This window comes from Lagopus muta, chromosome Z (assembly GCF_023343835.1).
Source record: "Lagopus muta isolate bLagMut1 chromosome Z, bLagMut1 primary, whole genome shotgun sequence".
NCBI classification, from domain to species: Eukaryota; Metazoa; Chordata; class Aves; order Galliformes; family Phasianidae; genus Lagopus; species Lagopus muta.
Window position 1 is genome coordinate 39,790,256 of NC_064472.1, and position 16,833 is coordinate 39,807,088.

The following is a 16,833-nucleotide window of genomic DNA, read 5'->3' on the forward strand; positions in this document are numbered from 1 at the left end:
AGCAGGTTTTATGGGAGCTTTACTTTTTATCAAAAAGTACAGCAAAGATATTTTATTAAGAATTTAATGGACTTGCTTACATTAGATAGTCCATTATCATGATTGTCCAATTTCATTGGGTGAAATCCTTGGCAAACAACAGTTTGATTTGCAGTAGTTTTCCTGGGACCCTGTTCAGTTAAATTTTGATTGTCTCTATGGATGATGATTCACAGCACACATCTTGAACTAAGGTTTGTAAACAATAGTGTCAACTGATCTTTCTTCATTAGTAATTTTTCCTTCATGTTAACCAAAGTGCTTAGAGATACAAAGCTAGAAAAAGTTATAAAATAAATGAGTTTTTCACTGTTACCAAAAATAAATATTTTTGTGTAGGATCACACTGAAGACTTGCATTTTCATACACACACAAATCTGTTGTATTATTTTCAGAAAACTTTAAAGCAAAACCAGGGAAAGTTAAAACAAAAAAGCAAATAAAATTTGAGGAAAGGCAAAAGATACCATCTGTCTAAGGTTTAATTGAACAGCCTATCTAAATTTCAGTAAACTATCCAGAAAAACTCCATTTATTTTATAATTTACTTCAAGCCACATAGATTGTAAACATTTGATATTTTATTTAACTTATTCTGGGGAGAAAGAGAAAAGGATACATGAATTTTCAGAAATCTTTTTCAAGATTTCTGATCTCCTGTGCCCATAATGTTCCTGCTTCTAAAAAACAAACAAACAAAAAAAAAAACTCAGAAAAAAGATCCTCACCTCTACTAGTGAAAGGCAAAGTTCATAGTCACAATTTAGATATCTTGTATATGCATTGTACATTTTTCATAGGTTAGTGGTATTATTCTTTTTCTGTGCAACAATGCTCATGGCACATTGAGGCACTCTCTACCCTCTGTTAAGAATGCTTGTGGTAGTGAGCATCCATGTCTCACTCAAACAGTCTAGGAGGCACTCGAGACAGCCTCTTGCTTTATTCAGCAGCTCCTATCTCTGCTCTGTTCTTTTTGGAACTGGTGCACCTCTCAGCCACTGTTCATTACTATATAGCAAGGCCCTTTCCAATAAATAATAGTTCTCTCATGCATTTAATAAATATTAATAGAAGTGTCCTAGGCATTCACTGCCCCTTTTTCTGTTAACTTCAACACTGAAAGCTTATACAGACAAGACACACACTGTGCATTGCTCAGTTAAAAAGGAAATGCTCCTGTATTATGCAATATTTTCCCCACTGAAATCTTAATTTCTTTCTTTCTCCTCCATTTGATCATATTATAAAAACATTTTTCCAGTTTAGACAGATTTTTCTTTTGCTTCATTACATTAGATTCCCTCAATTCTGCAGTGAGGAAGCCGCCTGCACACACACATGCACACAACCCCCCCTTTCAGTCTCTCTGCTTTTAGCAATAATTTGCACATAATGGAACAGCCAGAGGGGGGTTTGATCAATGACCTCTGTCTCAGAGATGCTGTTCCAAGGGAAACACATCTGCCAACATAAAGTATTGGAGCAATCATAGCTCAGTGAGTGCCGTAATAAGCAACTGTTACACTGGAGCCATCAGTCATGTTCAGTTACAGACCTGAAAGGATACGGCACCTCAGGGAGCAATGTCCCTCCATAAATTTGGGCAGCAATGAAGAATGATTTGCAATCAAGTAATAAAAGGCTTAAAAAAGGTCCACCATGCATACTAACATCCAATACAGCTGACAAAGAAAATAAAAAACCTTGGCATTGTTTGCTCATTATGTAAACTACACAGCTGTCCAAGCAATTATGATATGATTTTGGGAATTCTCTCGTAAAAATTTGCTAACAGCACTTCCACTTGTGAAAGTGACATTCTTCTTTATCAGTAAAGTGCATTTCATTAAGGTAATGCAATTTCATCCAGCTTAATAGTAGGAATTGTTTAACCTTATGGCAAGAGTACGTAAACAACATAAAATTAATGACACTCCGTGCATTGTGGGAATAGATTTGCATTAGTGACAGCATTGATCAAGTAATAGAGAAACTAACATGCTCTTCCAATTGTTGATACTCTAGGGATTTCTGTTCACTATCTGCAAAATCGTATTTCTGGTCTTCTGCTGGCAGAACTGTTGCAGATAAAATTCAAAATAATCCTTGCACTATTTCAATACTTACATTAATGAAATAAGCATGACATAAGGAGGCATAGGTCTGACAAAATCCATCTTGAGGGGCAAGTTAAAAATATAAATAAAAGATAAGTGACATGCTAGGGTCTTTCATAAGTGGTGATTCGCTTTAAATGTGCAACATCACCATAATTCAAGAGGTTCTTTCTTCCATACCCTCAGAAGTAAAGGTACTGCTGCCACCACTTCACCTTCCGATATTTTTATAGATTCAGCTACAGGAATGTTTATTCCACTTTATGTGTTTTTTTTGTTGTTGTTGTCTTTCTACCATTAATGACAGGACTGTGTGTACACAGCCTTAGTACATGAGATTTTTACATGTCAAAGTCCAGAAAAAATATCAAGGACATCCGAAGTCACAGCTGCTCCCAGCAGGATCTACAGTGTTTGTACTTCCTTTCTCCAGTAATAAGAGTTCAAAGACAGATGCATACATCTGTGCAAGCATTCCAGTGAAGTCTGCTGTGGATATTTGGTCCCCATTCTTATCAGGATATGCTTTTCTCTGGCCAGATGTTAAGAAATCAATGACTTAGAAAAGTTTTGCAGTTTCCTGAAAAGTCCCTTATGTCAGCAGAAACCATAAGAGGCTTCTGTTCCTGTAGCTGAATGTTGATTAGTAATATACACAATAATGAAGACTTGCTTTCAGCTCCTCTTTGTTCCAAAAGAATGACTTAATATAACTCCTCTGAAATGCTCTCACTTTATTGATTTTAGTGCTAGGAGTACAAGCAAGAAGCCCATTGTAAAATGATGGGAAGCAGAGAGATGTAGAGCTCTTTAGCAGAGATAAGCAAGGCATTTCTGTCACCAAGAAATGCTACTCCTGCTGGCTTGGTTGTTTTTGTTTGTTTGTTTGTTTGTTGTTTTTTGAGTTTTTGTTGTAGTGGGATTCTTAATTTGTTTGTTGTTTTGTCTAGTTTATTGCTTATTTATTTATTTATTTTAATTTAAATGACAAAAATTAATTCCACATCTTTCTTTTAGATGAAGTAATTATTAACTGTAAATACTCACTAAAATAACTTTGTGCCAGAAAAATGCATCAGGCTACAGAGATTCCTACTAAAGTAACACAAAGTACAGAAAAATAGTATTGCTCTCAAATCTCCTTAAGCTGTAGCAATTCAAGGTGCTATTTGAAAAAATAGTGGGTGATACTTTCAGATAATATTGGCTTAGAATGTATTTTTTTCAAGAGTCCTTTTCATACCAAACTCATTCCTCAACAGGAAAAAAAAAGATTTGAAGCTGTGAAAGCAAGTGGCATAAACTGGAAGGAAAGTTCATTTTACCAGCAATCAACAGGCTCCTTGATTATACAGTGAAAAATCCAACAAAGGACAAATTCCTCTTACTTAATATGTGCCAGGATGCCATTACAGATGGCAGGCCAGAAATGTTGCTGGATTAATGAGAGCAGTGTAGAATAAATGTTAGAAATCTCAAGCCTAAAATACCAAAATCAAAATAAATCCTAAACCCATCAACAGGACTGTTTTGAAGTAGAGAACAAAGTCTCTCTATGGATGATATCTAAACCAAGCAAGAAAGGGACTAAGAAGATGCAATATGCAACTCCCCAAAGCCATTTTAGTCCTAACCAGTTTACTGCACATCACAGCAGGAGTTCAGTGTACTGTAAGTAGGTAACAGGGTTAACTTACGATAAGGAAACTGATGCTAGGTAATGCTAAATAACTTCTGCAGTGTATTAACAGTCTGAAACTCAGATTTATGAAATAAGCCTTTCTACAACTATTCAAGGATTCTCTTTTCCTTTTTTTTTTTTTTTTTTTTTTTTTTTTTTGAAGTCAACCTCTAGCAAGTCTAGGAAAGCAAGGCAAAGATACTGTTATCTTTACTTGTTACTATTCATCACCAAGCGATTTTTAAAGAAAAATACACTTTGGAATAAATCTGTACAGGAGATTATTGCCTCTTTTCCAAATTATTCCCCCATTCATAAATGTGATGAGTACACGCTTGGCAGTAGGCATTTTGGGTAGTGTTGAATTGCTCCCCAGCAATCACTAATTATATAGGAAATCCTCCAGTCATTGCACATTTCTAAAAATAAAATATGGTATTTTTTATACTTTTTCCTGTTTATAGCTTACAGGGCTTACAAAAACACTAATATATTTAGTGCGGCATTGTGCAGGAAAAATAATAATTAAAAAAAAGTAATAAAAGAAATAACTCATTAAAAAGAGAGAGAGAGAGAGGGAGGGAGATACCCATACAGTAAGATAAGACAATTTCTGAAGTTTTCCTGAAAAGAATTATTAAATCAGAGGCCACTGTGCCTGAATTCTTTTGACAGTTTGATTTCATTGCTCTCATTCTTCCACAATTTGGATTCAAAAAGCTCTGTCCTCCAACTGTGATTCTCCAAGACTGTTTAATATTCTATACACAGAAGAACATTTTTTTTAGGAAATTATTTGTGTGTGTAGATCTTGGTTATGAAAGAAAACTTAGTAATCATTTAAGAAGCAGTAGGTCTGTGTACAGGGAAGGTGGATTTAATACTTTGCTTTCTTCTCATTTTTTGAAATATTTATGTGAAGAAAATAATTGGGTCCCACCATATCCTGCCTTATAATTTACACTTCTTCTTTGGCTCTAAATGTCATTGCTGTCTTCATTTTGTAAGCAAAGTGACAATTTCCTTTGCACTGGGTGAAACCTCTTGCAGCCCAGGGGACAGTACAACTCGTATAAAATGAATAACATGTTCTGAATAATAGCACAGAAAGCAAAACAAAAGCATCTCATCTCTTATGCCAAAACATAAACACTCATTATCAGAATTTAATTCATGAGGACAGACATGACACATAACTGTCCTGAACCTTCAAAGAGTCACTGTAAATTGCACTGTTTAAAAATAAGGCTGAGATTTTGTAATAGTTCATGCCAATAACCATTGGTTTAAGTCACAAATGAAGTATTTCAGTTCAGCTGAAAGCCACCTGTATCACATATAACTGCCCCTGATTGGACTATCACTTAGCTCAGGGACACATCAGCTTCAACACTGGCTTCAAAACTATATGCTCAAGTAAAGAACTATTCTTCTTAGTACTCTGTACTTTGCATCAGAGCTATGAAGACATTATCCTACCTGTTACAACGTAAGTATCTTTAAATGGAAATTAATTAATTCATATATTTCTTTTATTCCTCTTTTCTTTCTCCCTGAAGTTCTCAAACACACAAGTCTAACATAATCTGACTGCTTAATGTAGAAAAGCACGTGAAATACATACTGTTCAACACACAAAACACATATACTTTCATGATCACAAATGGACATGACCCAACTATATTTTCTTGAATGGATGATATTAAGGGGTAGCGCTGTGTTTTGGAAGACACACAAATTTCCTTAATACTATACATATATTTTTTTTGCCTCAGCAGATGGTGCTTCCTGTTGTAACAGAAGGCTGTGATTACACCTGAACTCCCCAAGAACTCTAACTTAAACAACAAAACAAGATAGATGAAAGTCTTAAAGTTCTATCCTTTTCCCTATCTGTTCTCTGACTTTCAGGAAAAAAAAATCTAGATTTTGAATATATATGTATTTATGAGTAAGCATTATTTTCTTATCTTAGAATACTTTATAGAAGAGATCCTAGAACTGCTACAGACTCAGACCTTGCTCTTTGTTAAGAATAGCCTATGTACTCTTTAACCTCTTGCCATAAATATGCAGACTTTTTGGCTTTTTTTTTTCAGTTATATATAATTTTATTAAATTCATACTGTAAATTATCTGTATTTTATGATTCTGATACTTTCATTTAATTGAAAACAATGTGGGAAATAACCTCCAGTCGATCTCATCTCCCTTTCACTTCAACAACTCTTACGGTCTCCTTTAAGATATTTTATGAGAGGATATAAAGGTGAAAAGTGTTTAAATAAGCCACTTGTCATCTAAGAACACTAATGACCATTCTGAGCCACTTCATATCTGGTTATGCACCAACAGCCAATACCTATCCTTTCCAGAGTTCACTTTGCCTAAAAAAATAAAAAATAAAAAAGCTATGTTTGGCATTACTTTTTGGCTTTCAAATGGCTCAAGACTGAGAGAAAAAAAAAAAAAAAGCCACAATTAATACAACAGAAATCTCTGCCAGGATTTTATAGCATTACAGGATTTTTCAACTATAAAGAAACATATTGAATCTTTAGAGCACAGCCCATTCTTCACTGCTTCAGTTGTCTCCTTTTGTTTACAAGTCTCTGCCATCTTTCTCTGTGAATTGAATGCTAAACTATCTCTGGAGAGACATTATATTACTTACAGAATGCCTCAGCAGATGGTGCTTCCTGTTGTAACAGAAGGCTGTGATTACACCTGAACTCTTCAAGAACTCGAACAGCAAAACAAGATAGATGAAAGTCTTGAAGTTCTATCCTTTTCCCCCGTTCTCTGACTTTCAGGAAGAAAAAAAATCTAGATTTTGAAAATGATAACATTTCATTGGGACAGTTTTCAGAATACTACTGACACAATTTCCATTTCTAATGTTAAGTCACTCCATACATTGTTAGAGTACTGTTCATTATAGTTGTAAAATTGAATAGACCTCCACCAGGAAGAGTCCATAAACAGAAAATGAAGCACCACAAACACCATCTGGATTCAAAAGTTCAATGTTCTATAGCAGTTTGCCACTGAATGTTCAATGGACCTTTTTACAGAAGATCTATGAAATCTTTGTAGCAGCATTCATTCCATCTATTCCTGATCTATTAGCTACAGTAAACCCTTAGAACTAATTTTAGAAACACACAATTTAAATTGAAGAAGAAAAACAGTATTATACACACTTGAAGATGTGTTTATTCCCTCAATAATTAACACATATATAGTCATTACTGAAAAGCAGCCATCTGGAATAAAGAACTTCTGTAAATTACTTTCCAATTGTCTTTGTATCTCAAACAAATTTCTGCAGTTTTTCTACAGACAGCTGCAAAACTGAGCAAGGCAGAACAGAAAGTCATCATCTTTACTCACTGCATGTATTTCTCCTATAAATAAACATAGTTTATCTGGCAGAGGAGGGACATTGTCAGTTGCTTTGTACTCCACCTGCTGCTACCATTTTTAGGTTTTATGGTCAGAGAATTCTCAGTCATTACTTAGGTTCATATCAAAACCCATATTCAATTCACTTCTAGTGTCACATGTGCCATGCACCACCCAGTATCCTGCAAGAAGATCCTCCTCTAATGGGAGCTGAATTGCTTCTCTCTTAAAGTGATTATTTCACATTATAGAAGCAACCCATTTTTATTTTTCACAAGAGGTGCATAGTTCTATACTGAATGGACCTGCCTACATCTTACACAGGTTTTTAGTGAAACTGAAATGCTACCTACTTCTAGTTCACAAAAACACATCGCAAGATTTCCATTATAAACATTACCCAACCATAGAAAGTTCTTCCAGGTTGTACTACTTGGGAAAGTAAATTTGCATCTGTGTTCAGTAAGTTTTATTGCATTTCACCTTTCATACAGACAGAGGATTCATTAGTCACATTGTAAGCCTTAACAGAATTCAGTCACTGTTGTTGTTTTTCATTGAGCTTCCAAAACTGAAGTTTTACTTTAAGAAATTCTTTACAAAAGTCACTAACACTATATTTTAAAATATCTCTTCAAAATCTTACTGGTTTTAAACTTTACTAATTTCTCAAAACTTTTCAGTGAAGACGATGTCTTTTCCCCAAAAGATAAGAGGGATAGCAGGACAAATCAACTGAATTTCTTGAAATACAGGAAAAAACTTACCTTCTCAGGAATCTGTCAGTGAAAAATCCCTCTTTATGCCTTCCATTGCGTTCTCTGATTACATCCATTGAGTATAACAGTGGCAGGTAAATATATTCAGTTATTTCTATTACTACATGTAAACCAGACAGTTGCAAATGATCCGTCTAAGCTCTTTCCTTCAGCTTTCACCTTCACCATCCTCACTGATCTCCTGACTGCACTTTGTGCCTTTCTCTTGTCTGTGCAGTCATGTCCTCTCCTGTTCTGCTCTCCAGGCACCCTCTTCTTACCTTCAGATCTCAGCACAGCCCTAGGGAAAAAGATGTTCTCAGGACCTTCTGTTCAGCCACGTTTCTCACTAACTCAACTATTCGGCTTGCGCATCCCTCATATGTGTCCCCAATAAATAAAATCAGCATGCACCGACTGACCATTTAATAATTAGGGTAGCACTCTTCCATCTTTCAGTGTGAGTCTACCTAAAAATCTAGAATAAACGGGCCACTGAATGTGAGAGAGAATAAATAAAATCAGTTCCAATAACATTTTCTTTTAAAAGGAATACAAATTCTGTGTTCAGTTAGCTAGATTAACTTCTTTTAGATGTCAGTGTAGAAGTAGACCTGCATAGATTTATATTACTATGTAAAATTGTATGCAAATACACAAATAGAAAAAGGGTACCATTTCTGTTAGAATGCAGACATGAGGAAATACGTCACAATGATTGGGTCAAGTGCCAGTATGAGGAGTGATGCACATTTAAAAACGGGAGAAATGATGGCAATATTTTCACCCACCCTAATTATACCTACCCCAAAACCTGGTGGTCATCTTGGATTCTTTCTTTTTCTTTTCCCTAGATAAGAGTATATGTCAAATCTTGTCGCATTTTAAAAACCTGTTCACCAGTCATTCTTCCCTGTGGTGGAATCAGAACAACACCTCAGTTGAAATTCATATTCATATACCATCATTAAGAAAATATACCATGTGATTATGTAATGATCTTACCTCGTGCAATCTTTGCCTTCCCACTTCAATCTCGCTCACTCTTAATATATCTCGTCTGCTGATACCAGTCATATAATTTCATCTTTCTCACATTCACCTACTGTTTTCCTATGAATGCCAGTTAAGTAATTTTATCTCTCTTATACACCTACAATTTTTCTTTTTTGAAAGCTCTAACCCTAAGCTATCGACTTAGATACATTTCTATATTAAATTATTTATTAAAAACCCACAACCTGGCACCCAACGAGTAGGGGAAATTCCATTAAATGGAAGAATTAACAACTGCTTAGTTTATGCCACCAATGTCTTTATCCTTCTGGTGTGCTTAGAAATACATATTTCTCACTGACAGCAGAATACAGAAATATTGCCTTTTTTTTTACAGGAAAGGTAAGTCTCAGATTCAGGCACACTAAGGAAGGCCATGTGTTTTCTGCTATGACTCCAAATGCAGGGCAAGTTCTTTTTGCGTGGTTACAGTTGTTGAAAATCAGGTAGGCCAGCTTCATTAAGCCAAAAATCTACACCTAGGGGAATATTTTTTCCACCTTGGTGGCAGTGCACTGTCACTGCTTAACTTGCCTTTGGATATTAAACAAGTTCATATCCTTCCTTCTACTCAGAACGGTTCAAAATATTCTATTATTTAAAGCCCACTGAAGATTTTCACGCATTTCTCTTCATACTATGGAAAATAACACTTCATGTTACTCTAGTTTATGAGCAGAAGTCTGAGCTCCCACCAGTACAACACTGGTTTCACTGTTACCATCGCCTCTTTACCTGAATGGACTTTTGTTGTTGATGTTAAGACAGAGTTTATGTTTTCCAGAAAATCAGTTTAAATCTTTCCAAGTTTATATAAACATCTTGATATGTTTGCTAAATGTACACAGAGATTGTAGTCTCAGACAGCCAAAAACACCCTGTATATTTCTGTGCAATGTTTAACAGTGGGTCACCCCAAATGTTTCCAAAATACTTACAAATTTTCCAGATCCATGTTCTCATGCATTTTGGTATGGAATGAGTTTTAAGTTGATAATAATGGAACAGAACTGGACTGAGCAGCTGTTGAACGAGGAGTCCTTGTTCCTTGATTCATGCAAGACCAGTAGGTTCAAGCAGGAAATGCTACTGCTGACTACATGCAAAAGTAGATCTATCACCAGTCCTTCATAGAAAAAGAGGCTTAAGTGTATTTTTTCAGAGGTAGGTAAAATGTTTTAATGAACAATGAATGTGAATGGTCTTAGAGATGACTTATTTCATGGAATGTTCAAAACCCAACACTTCATCTGCTGTTAAGATACACAAGTTTTGCAGAGTCAATTTGCTGTTGCCTGTGCTTTACCATGAACAGTAAACAGAATGAAGACTGCAACATCTTGAATATGTCAAGAACACGAACAAGTCTAAGATCTCCCTTTTTACCCTTGGACTCTCCATTCAGAAAACTTCTGAAGAGTACTTCATATCTGCTGGTTTCAGGAAGGTCCATTGTCACTGTAAGAATGAAATCATACATTTCTTTCTAGGACAGATCAAACTTGAGATAGTTAAGGTGCTTAACAAATTTAATAGCATGCTTGCTAGGATTTAATTAAAAACAACTATGTTTTTAAGTTTTGTAAGAAAAATTCGTACCTTTATTAATCTGAGCTAACCTAAGATTACTAAATCTTAATTATAAAATAAGGCTTATGTCTCAGATTTCACAAAAAATCTTTTATTAAATGCTAAGGTTTGGTGTTTTTTTCCCCTATTTACTTAATATTTAACAAAGCGGTATACACTGTGTAGTAGTAAGAAACAAACATGGTTTATAATAAATATATATACCATCAGATGAAGGTTTTGCTGTGATTCCAATAATATTTAAATTGATTTTGGTATTAAAGACCTTTTTCCCAAGACACTGCAATTGCAGAAGGTAAACAAATAGGGAACCAGGATTCATGTTGTCAAAAGGTATGTGTGCTTCAAGCATCTTTAAGGCTTGCTGTCTTCTCAGATGACTTTATTGCTACTTTAAAGAAATAAACTTATCTAATAGAACTCAAGTGCAGAATCAAAAATTAGAGGACTTAGGAAAGTATGCAGGCTGTCTAAATTGCTGATATCCTTTCTCTGGAAAAAAATATGAGGATTGAGAAAGAGGAAGGATGAATTGAAAACATTTAAATTGTTCTCAATCTTTTTTTCAACTCTATTATTATCATACTGGCAGATTGGAGCCATTACATAAAGTTGTTCAGTGTATTTATTTGCTAGTGTTTCAGGAGTAGGATAACTGACAGTCAAGTTTGCAAAAGAAGTTCTGCCCATAAACTGAGTTCTAGTAATGTGTATTACAAAGTCTTACAGTAAGTATATTGTGATGCATAAAAAGTATAAAATATTTTTTAAAGTACATATATAAAAGAATTCATATTATATACTTCTCTTGCATGAGCTAAGAGAGTAGGGTTTTCATGTAAGAAACAACAGCTCCAGAACTGATCATTACTGTCTGCATTTCCCCTTTAAAGACAAGAGAAGATGTGGAGTACATTGTGTATTCCCAACTAGCAAAAATAAAAGTGGGTTCCCTTGGGTTCCAAAGCAGTAGTTTAAGTGTCCTCTGTTAGCTATATATGTTTGGAAACTTTGTAAATATTTTCACAGATTTGTTGTACAGTTTCCCTCCCAAAACTTTGATCCAAGAATTGCAAATCTGTTATGACCAATCCACACTCTATTTAGCATCAAGTAAAGCACCACATAAATTACATGTTTGTCACACAAGTAGATGCTAAAATGCCCTAAAAAGGACCTTTATCAAATCTGTTCCTTGTGTGTGAGTCTACTGCTATGTAAAAAAAATCCTCCTTCAAATAATAACTTTTCAAAATATTAAGCAATCTTTGTAGTGTCTATAGTTTCAAATGGTGGATTTCCAGTCAAATCTACTTCAGGCCTATTGTAAATATCAGAATGCACTCAAATTTTGCATGTTTTTTTCTCATTTATGGACATAGTATTTTACTTAGGAACAATAAAATATCTACATAGATTTAACAAGAACACAAGAAAGTCTTTATTGATATAAAATAGAATTCTTCATGAATTTATAATAGACTGTAGAATTTAGTAGGGTATAATAACCTGTCTGTAGATTTTCAACCATCATATACAATTTAGTCGTGTAATATTTTGTCAGTGAATAAATCAGACTTAAGAGTGTGTCTGAATTACAACCATGGGTCACAGCGAAGGGAAGAACATTTATAAATACACATCAGTCCAATGACAACCATAACCATTGCCAGACACAGAAAAAAGGACACTTACTTTTTGAAAATAAGATGTATTTTTTGTTGAGTTTCTATGATTTACTGCTTTTAAATAAGGGACAATATCAAAACAGAATCCTGTTGAGTATTTTGTAATGTGAACTTATCATCTATTTGATTCAGGCATGAACGCTGGATTAAATCACGTTAGCTATCCAATTTTACACATTATAAATACACACACAGTTTTCCACAATCTGTGGAGCAAGTTTTCTTCATGCAGACTGATTAGCAACTGACCTGCAAACACATTCTTTTGCTTACTCAGTTAACAATTAAAGTTCACAATACGTTTAAAATGTTGTTTTCCCTACCTACTCTTCAATACACTTGCTTTCTTCTAAGCACATCGGGTATCATCTTACTAAAGGTAAATAAAGACACATTTCTTCCAGAGGATCGTGGTAATTGTTGTTCTTTTGATTATACTCTTTGGCTTTCTCTTGCATTGTCAGAAAATTTATATTCTTAAACATTTGACAGACTTAGGTGCAATAAAAATTCCCCCTAAAATACAATCATTTAAGACAAGTAAATAATTTTTTAATGGAGAACCAAGACATTGAGGGATTGCCATATCCACTTCAACTATTCCAGTGGACTGAAAGTATAGGACACTGTTGGAATTTTGCAGGAATTTTCCTAAGCCAATGTCACAGCTCTACTTATTCCTTTATTGGATCACTGCCAATATGTAAGAAGCTTTATCCTTTCTTTCATTGTGGTGCTAGACACTGCAGAAACTACCAAGTAAAGAATTAATGATCCTCTTCAGACATATTATTCATATTTTATCTCAAGTCTACGTGCACAGTAAAAATCAGCATATCTGGATGACATATGCAAAAAAATATATAATTCAATGTTCAACCACTGAGTGACTCAGAAGCTTTGGAAAGCTCTTCTGCCTGCTTTGCTTACCTCCACTATCAGCTCTGACACTGACACCTAGAGCCAAGGCCAGGATTACTGCTCTGCTACTACTCAAAATATCCACATTAATGTAAAGCTGATTTCCAGTAAAATGAACAGATTCAACAGCATTGAAAGATTCCCACTCCCTCTGACCCCCAATTTACATACATATTCTCATTCTCATTTGAATCTATTAAAAAAGTTGCAAGCTTATGGACCATGATTTCGGCATCGTTCATCCCTTAACAGTTAGAGTTACTGGATCATTAATATCAATAATGAGCTAGAACTGCAATTAGCATCTAAATGAAATATGCAGTGAACTACTGATTTATTATTATGTTTGTCAGTAAAAAATACACTATGGCACAGCAGGTATAAGAACAGAAATTTATGCCAGAGATTTCAAAATTGCTCTCTTTTCCTAGAAGGTAAATGAGAACAATTTTAAGAAACACTGAATACAGCCATTTTATGCTAAGTTGTATGAAAGACACAGTACACAGTGTAACAAGAAAATACAGCAATTTTATTCTAATGCAGTAAATTTGCATCTGTTTTCCATTAAATAATTATTTGCTCATATAGGCCACTTGACTTCTTCCTCATTGAGATCTTTCTTCTTTCACCGGCTCCAAACTCTGTATCTTCAAACTCTCGGACTACATTTCAGAATCTCTCTTTTGATCACACTGGTCTAAACAAAACATCCAGACTGCAACCCTAGCCCATTAACTTCCTCTTTTTTTGTTGTTTATTTTCAAAAATCAGTGGAAGAGTCTAGTCCTAAAGCTAGGTTTGCTGCTCAAACATTATTCATGCATGTCATAATGGAATCATTGAAATACTGATTTCAAAGAGATTTGCTGCCTGTACTGTTTAAAAAGACATTGTAATCCTGACTCTTATAGATTCCATTCCTACCATTTGTATCTCTCAGACTTTTCATTACACAAGGAATAATCAAGCTGATCTGGAAAATTTGGAAAGGGCAAATAACAGGTTACTTCAGCATGACTTTCAACAAATTCTCTCTTTTCTGAACTGCTCTCTTACCTTTTTAGGATATAGATAATATTACATAGTGTTACTATATTATTATATATGTGTTACATTAAATTATAGTGTTATTACAAGTAATATTAATATGACAAAAAAATTTTTTAGTATTTTCTTATCTCTGTATACACATTATTATGTAAAATATCTGGAATACCCAGAAATTTTACTATATCTAGAAATATTGACTGTCATTAAAAACATTAAATAATGCTAGTCTTTGTACTTTCTGTACTACTGTAACACTTTCGAAGTACACCCAAGGATTAATATATGACATTATAACTTAAATCTGTGATCAGAAAGGAAGACCAACATTTACAGATAATCACAGAGTCATAGAATCGTAGAATTGCTCAGGTTAGAAAAGACCTTAAAGATCATCAAATCCAATCTCGACTAACCATAATACCCCAACAACCTTCCACTAAATCATGTCTCTGAGCACCACATCCAAAAGAGTTTTAAACACATTCTGGGATTACTTAATTATTGACATAAAAAATAGCCAAATTTTGATCAGTTCTCTCTAATTAAAATTAGCAGTTCTTTAGAGAAATATTTGTTTGTTATTAAAACAGCATGATTCTTAGTGTTCAGCTGTGCAGAAAAAAGGTACACTGCAGACTGCCTGCTACTCAGACTCCTCCTATTATTCTCCTAGTAGTTTTCAAAAGTGCTCTTAGAAGATGAATGCAGAAGCATATGAACTCTAATTGACAGAGCAAATAAAACAAATAGGCCTGTTCTAACAGAAGTAATAATCAAAATTGGAAGAGTGACAGAAAAGCTGTGAAATCTGCTACATGGAAGGATACACATCTAGAACTCAAATCTCCCTCTGAGTAACTTCCCAACTGAAGTTTTACCAATATAGAGTATAAATTTTACAGATTTACTCTGAAAGTAACTGTTGTCCGCTCAGTAGAAAATCAAACTTTCCCAAATCTTTCCCTCCATAAAATTGAAAAATAAAATAATAATATAGAATGAAATTAAATAACACAGATTAGCAATATATCTCCTCTTTCTTTGTGAAGGATCTACAAAGAGATCTTGGATGGCAGAATGTACTTGTCACACAGCAAAAATCACTGGAGAATAACAAAGATTTTTCCACTATCATCGCTATCGGTCAGCCAGGCAGTACATTCACAGTTGTCTGGCATCCACCTGGACTGCAGTAAACTTAGGGCTAGAAAGGTGAAATATTCTTGTTCTCCCTACCAGTCAGCTTAAAGGACATTACCAAGAATAGCAGATGGCCTGGGGAATCAGCAGAATGTTTGCTTGTGTTCAGTACCCTCAGTAACAAGTGCATACTGCCACAAGAATAGTTCAGTCCAAGAACCCATAGCACTTCACAACAGAAAATTTGAGAATAATTCCAGGAAGCTTTACTTATGGCTCTAAAAGTGAGTAGCAAAAGGAAAGGCAGGCTAGAAACTGTGTCAAACTTTCTTACATTTTAAAAAATACCCTCCTGATTACAGAAGAGTGTTTTGGAAATGATAAAGCAGAAAACTTACACTATTAACACATTTCTCACAATAGAGTACCAAGAAAGCACGCCAATCCCCACAGTACGAACAGGGGATAGCAAGAATAAAGCACTTCTGAAAGCACTTCTAACTTATTAGTCTTTGTTAACATACATATTTACTGCCCTTCATATTTTCAGCTGATCCTTCAGTATCTGTTTTTATGTAAGGCATGCTGTGGGAAGAAATAGTGGCTAGTCATTTTCGACATGAAAGGCAAAGGACAGATGTGGCATTTTATTATTTACCTCTAAATACACCCTCGTCACAAAGGCCAAATTTTCTATTGAAAACATGATAGTGTCACTTTATTGCCATGGGATAAAATTCACTCAAAGGCCTTTTTTTTTATCTTAGGCTCTTGTCTTCACTGTTTAATGTTCAACATCAACATCATACACCAGCTTTCATCATCATCAACATCAGAGATGGTAGTTCAGCATTAGCTAGAGGAAAGTCACTAAGAGCTCGGAGGCTCAGTTCAAATAAGCATCCAAAAGTTCAACTGTTTATCAAAATCATTTCCACTTCTAAAGCAGACAGGAAATTATTTAAAAATAATCTCTATGGTGAGCTTAGGCCACGACATGCAGATGACCCTGGAAAGGAGAATTAATATGTTAATACTCTCAATAGGCTTTTAAGATTTTTTTTTTTTTCCCCAAAGATTGAACTAAAGTGCTGCTTAAGAGATCACAGAAGACATTTCAGTAGCAATCATACTGAGAGCCCATTTTCACAAATATACTGTCTTAGGAGTATCTGACTATAGAACATTAGCTCCCTGCAGCTCAACCCCGACCCTCTTTCCTATCTACTATACCAGGTAGCCATTCCTTCCAAAACATGGAACAGTTTTGAGCAGAAAAGCACAATATAAGTAAACTTGAAGGGTGGATGGCCAAGAAACAAGAAGAGACACAAATTTCACTTACCAGGGAGAAAGTTATCATCCTTTAGCATGCCCACTC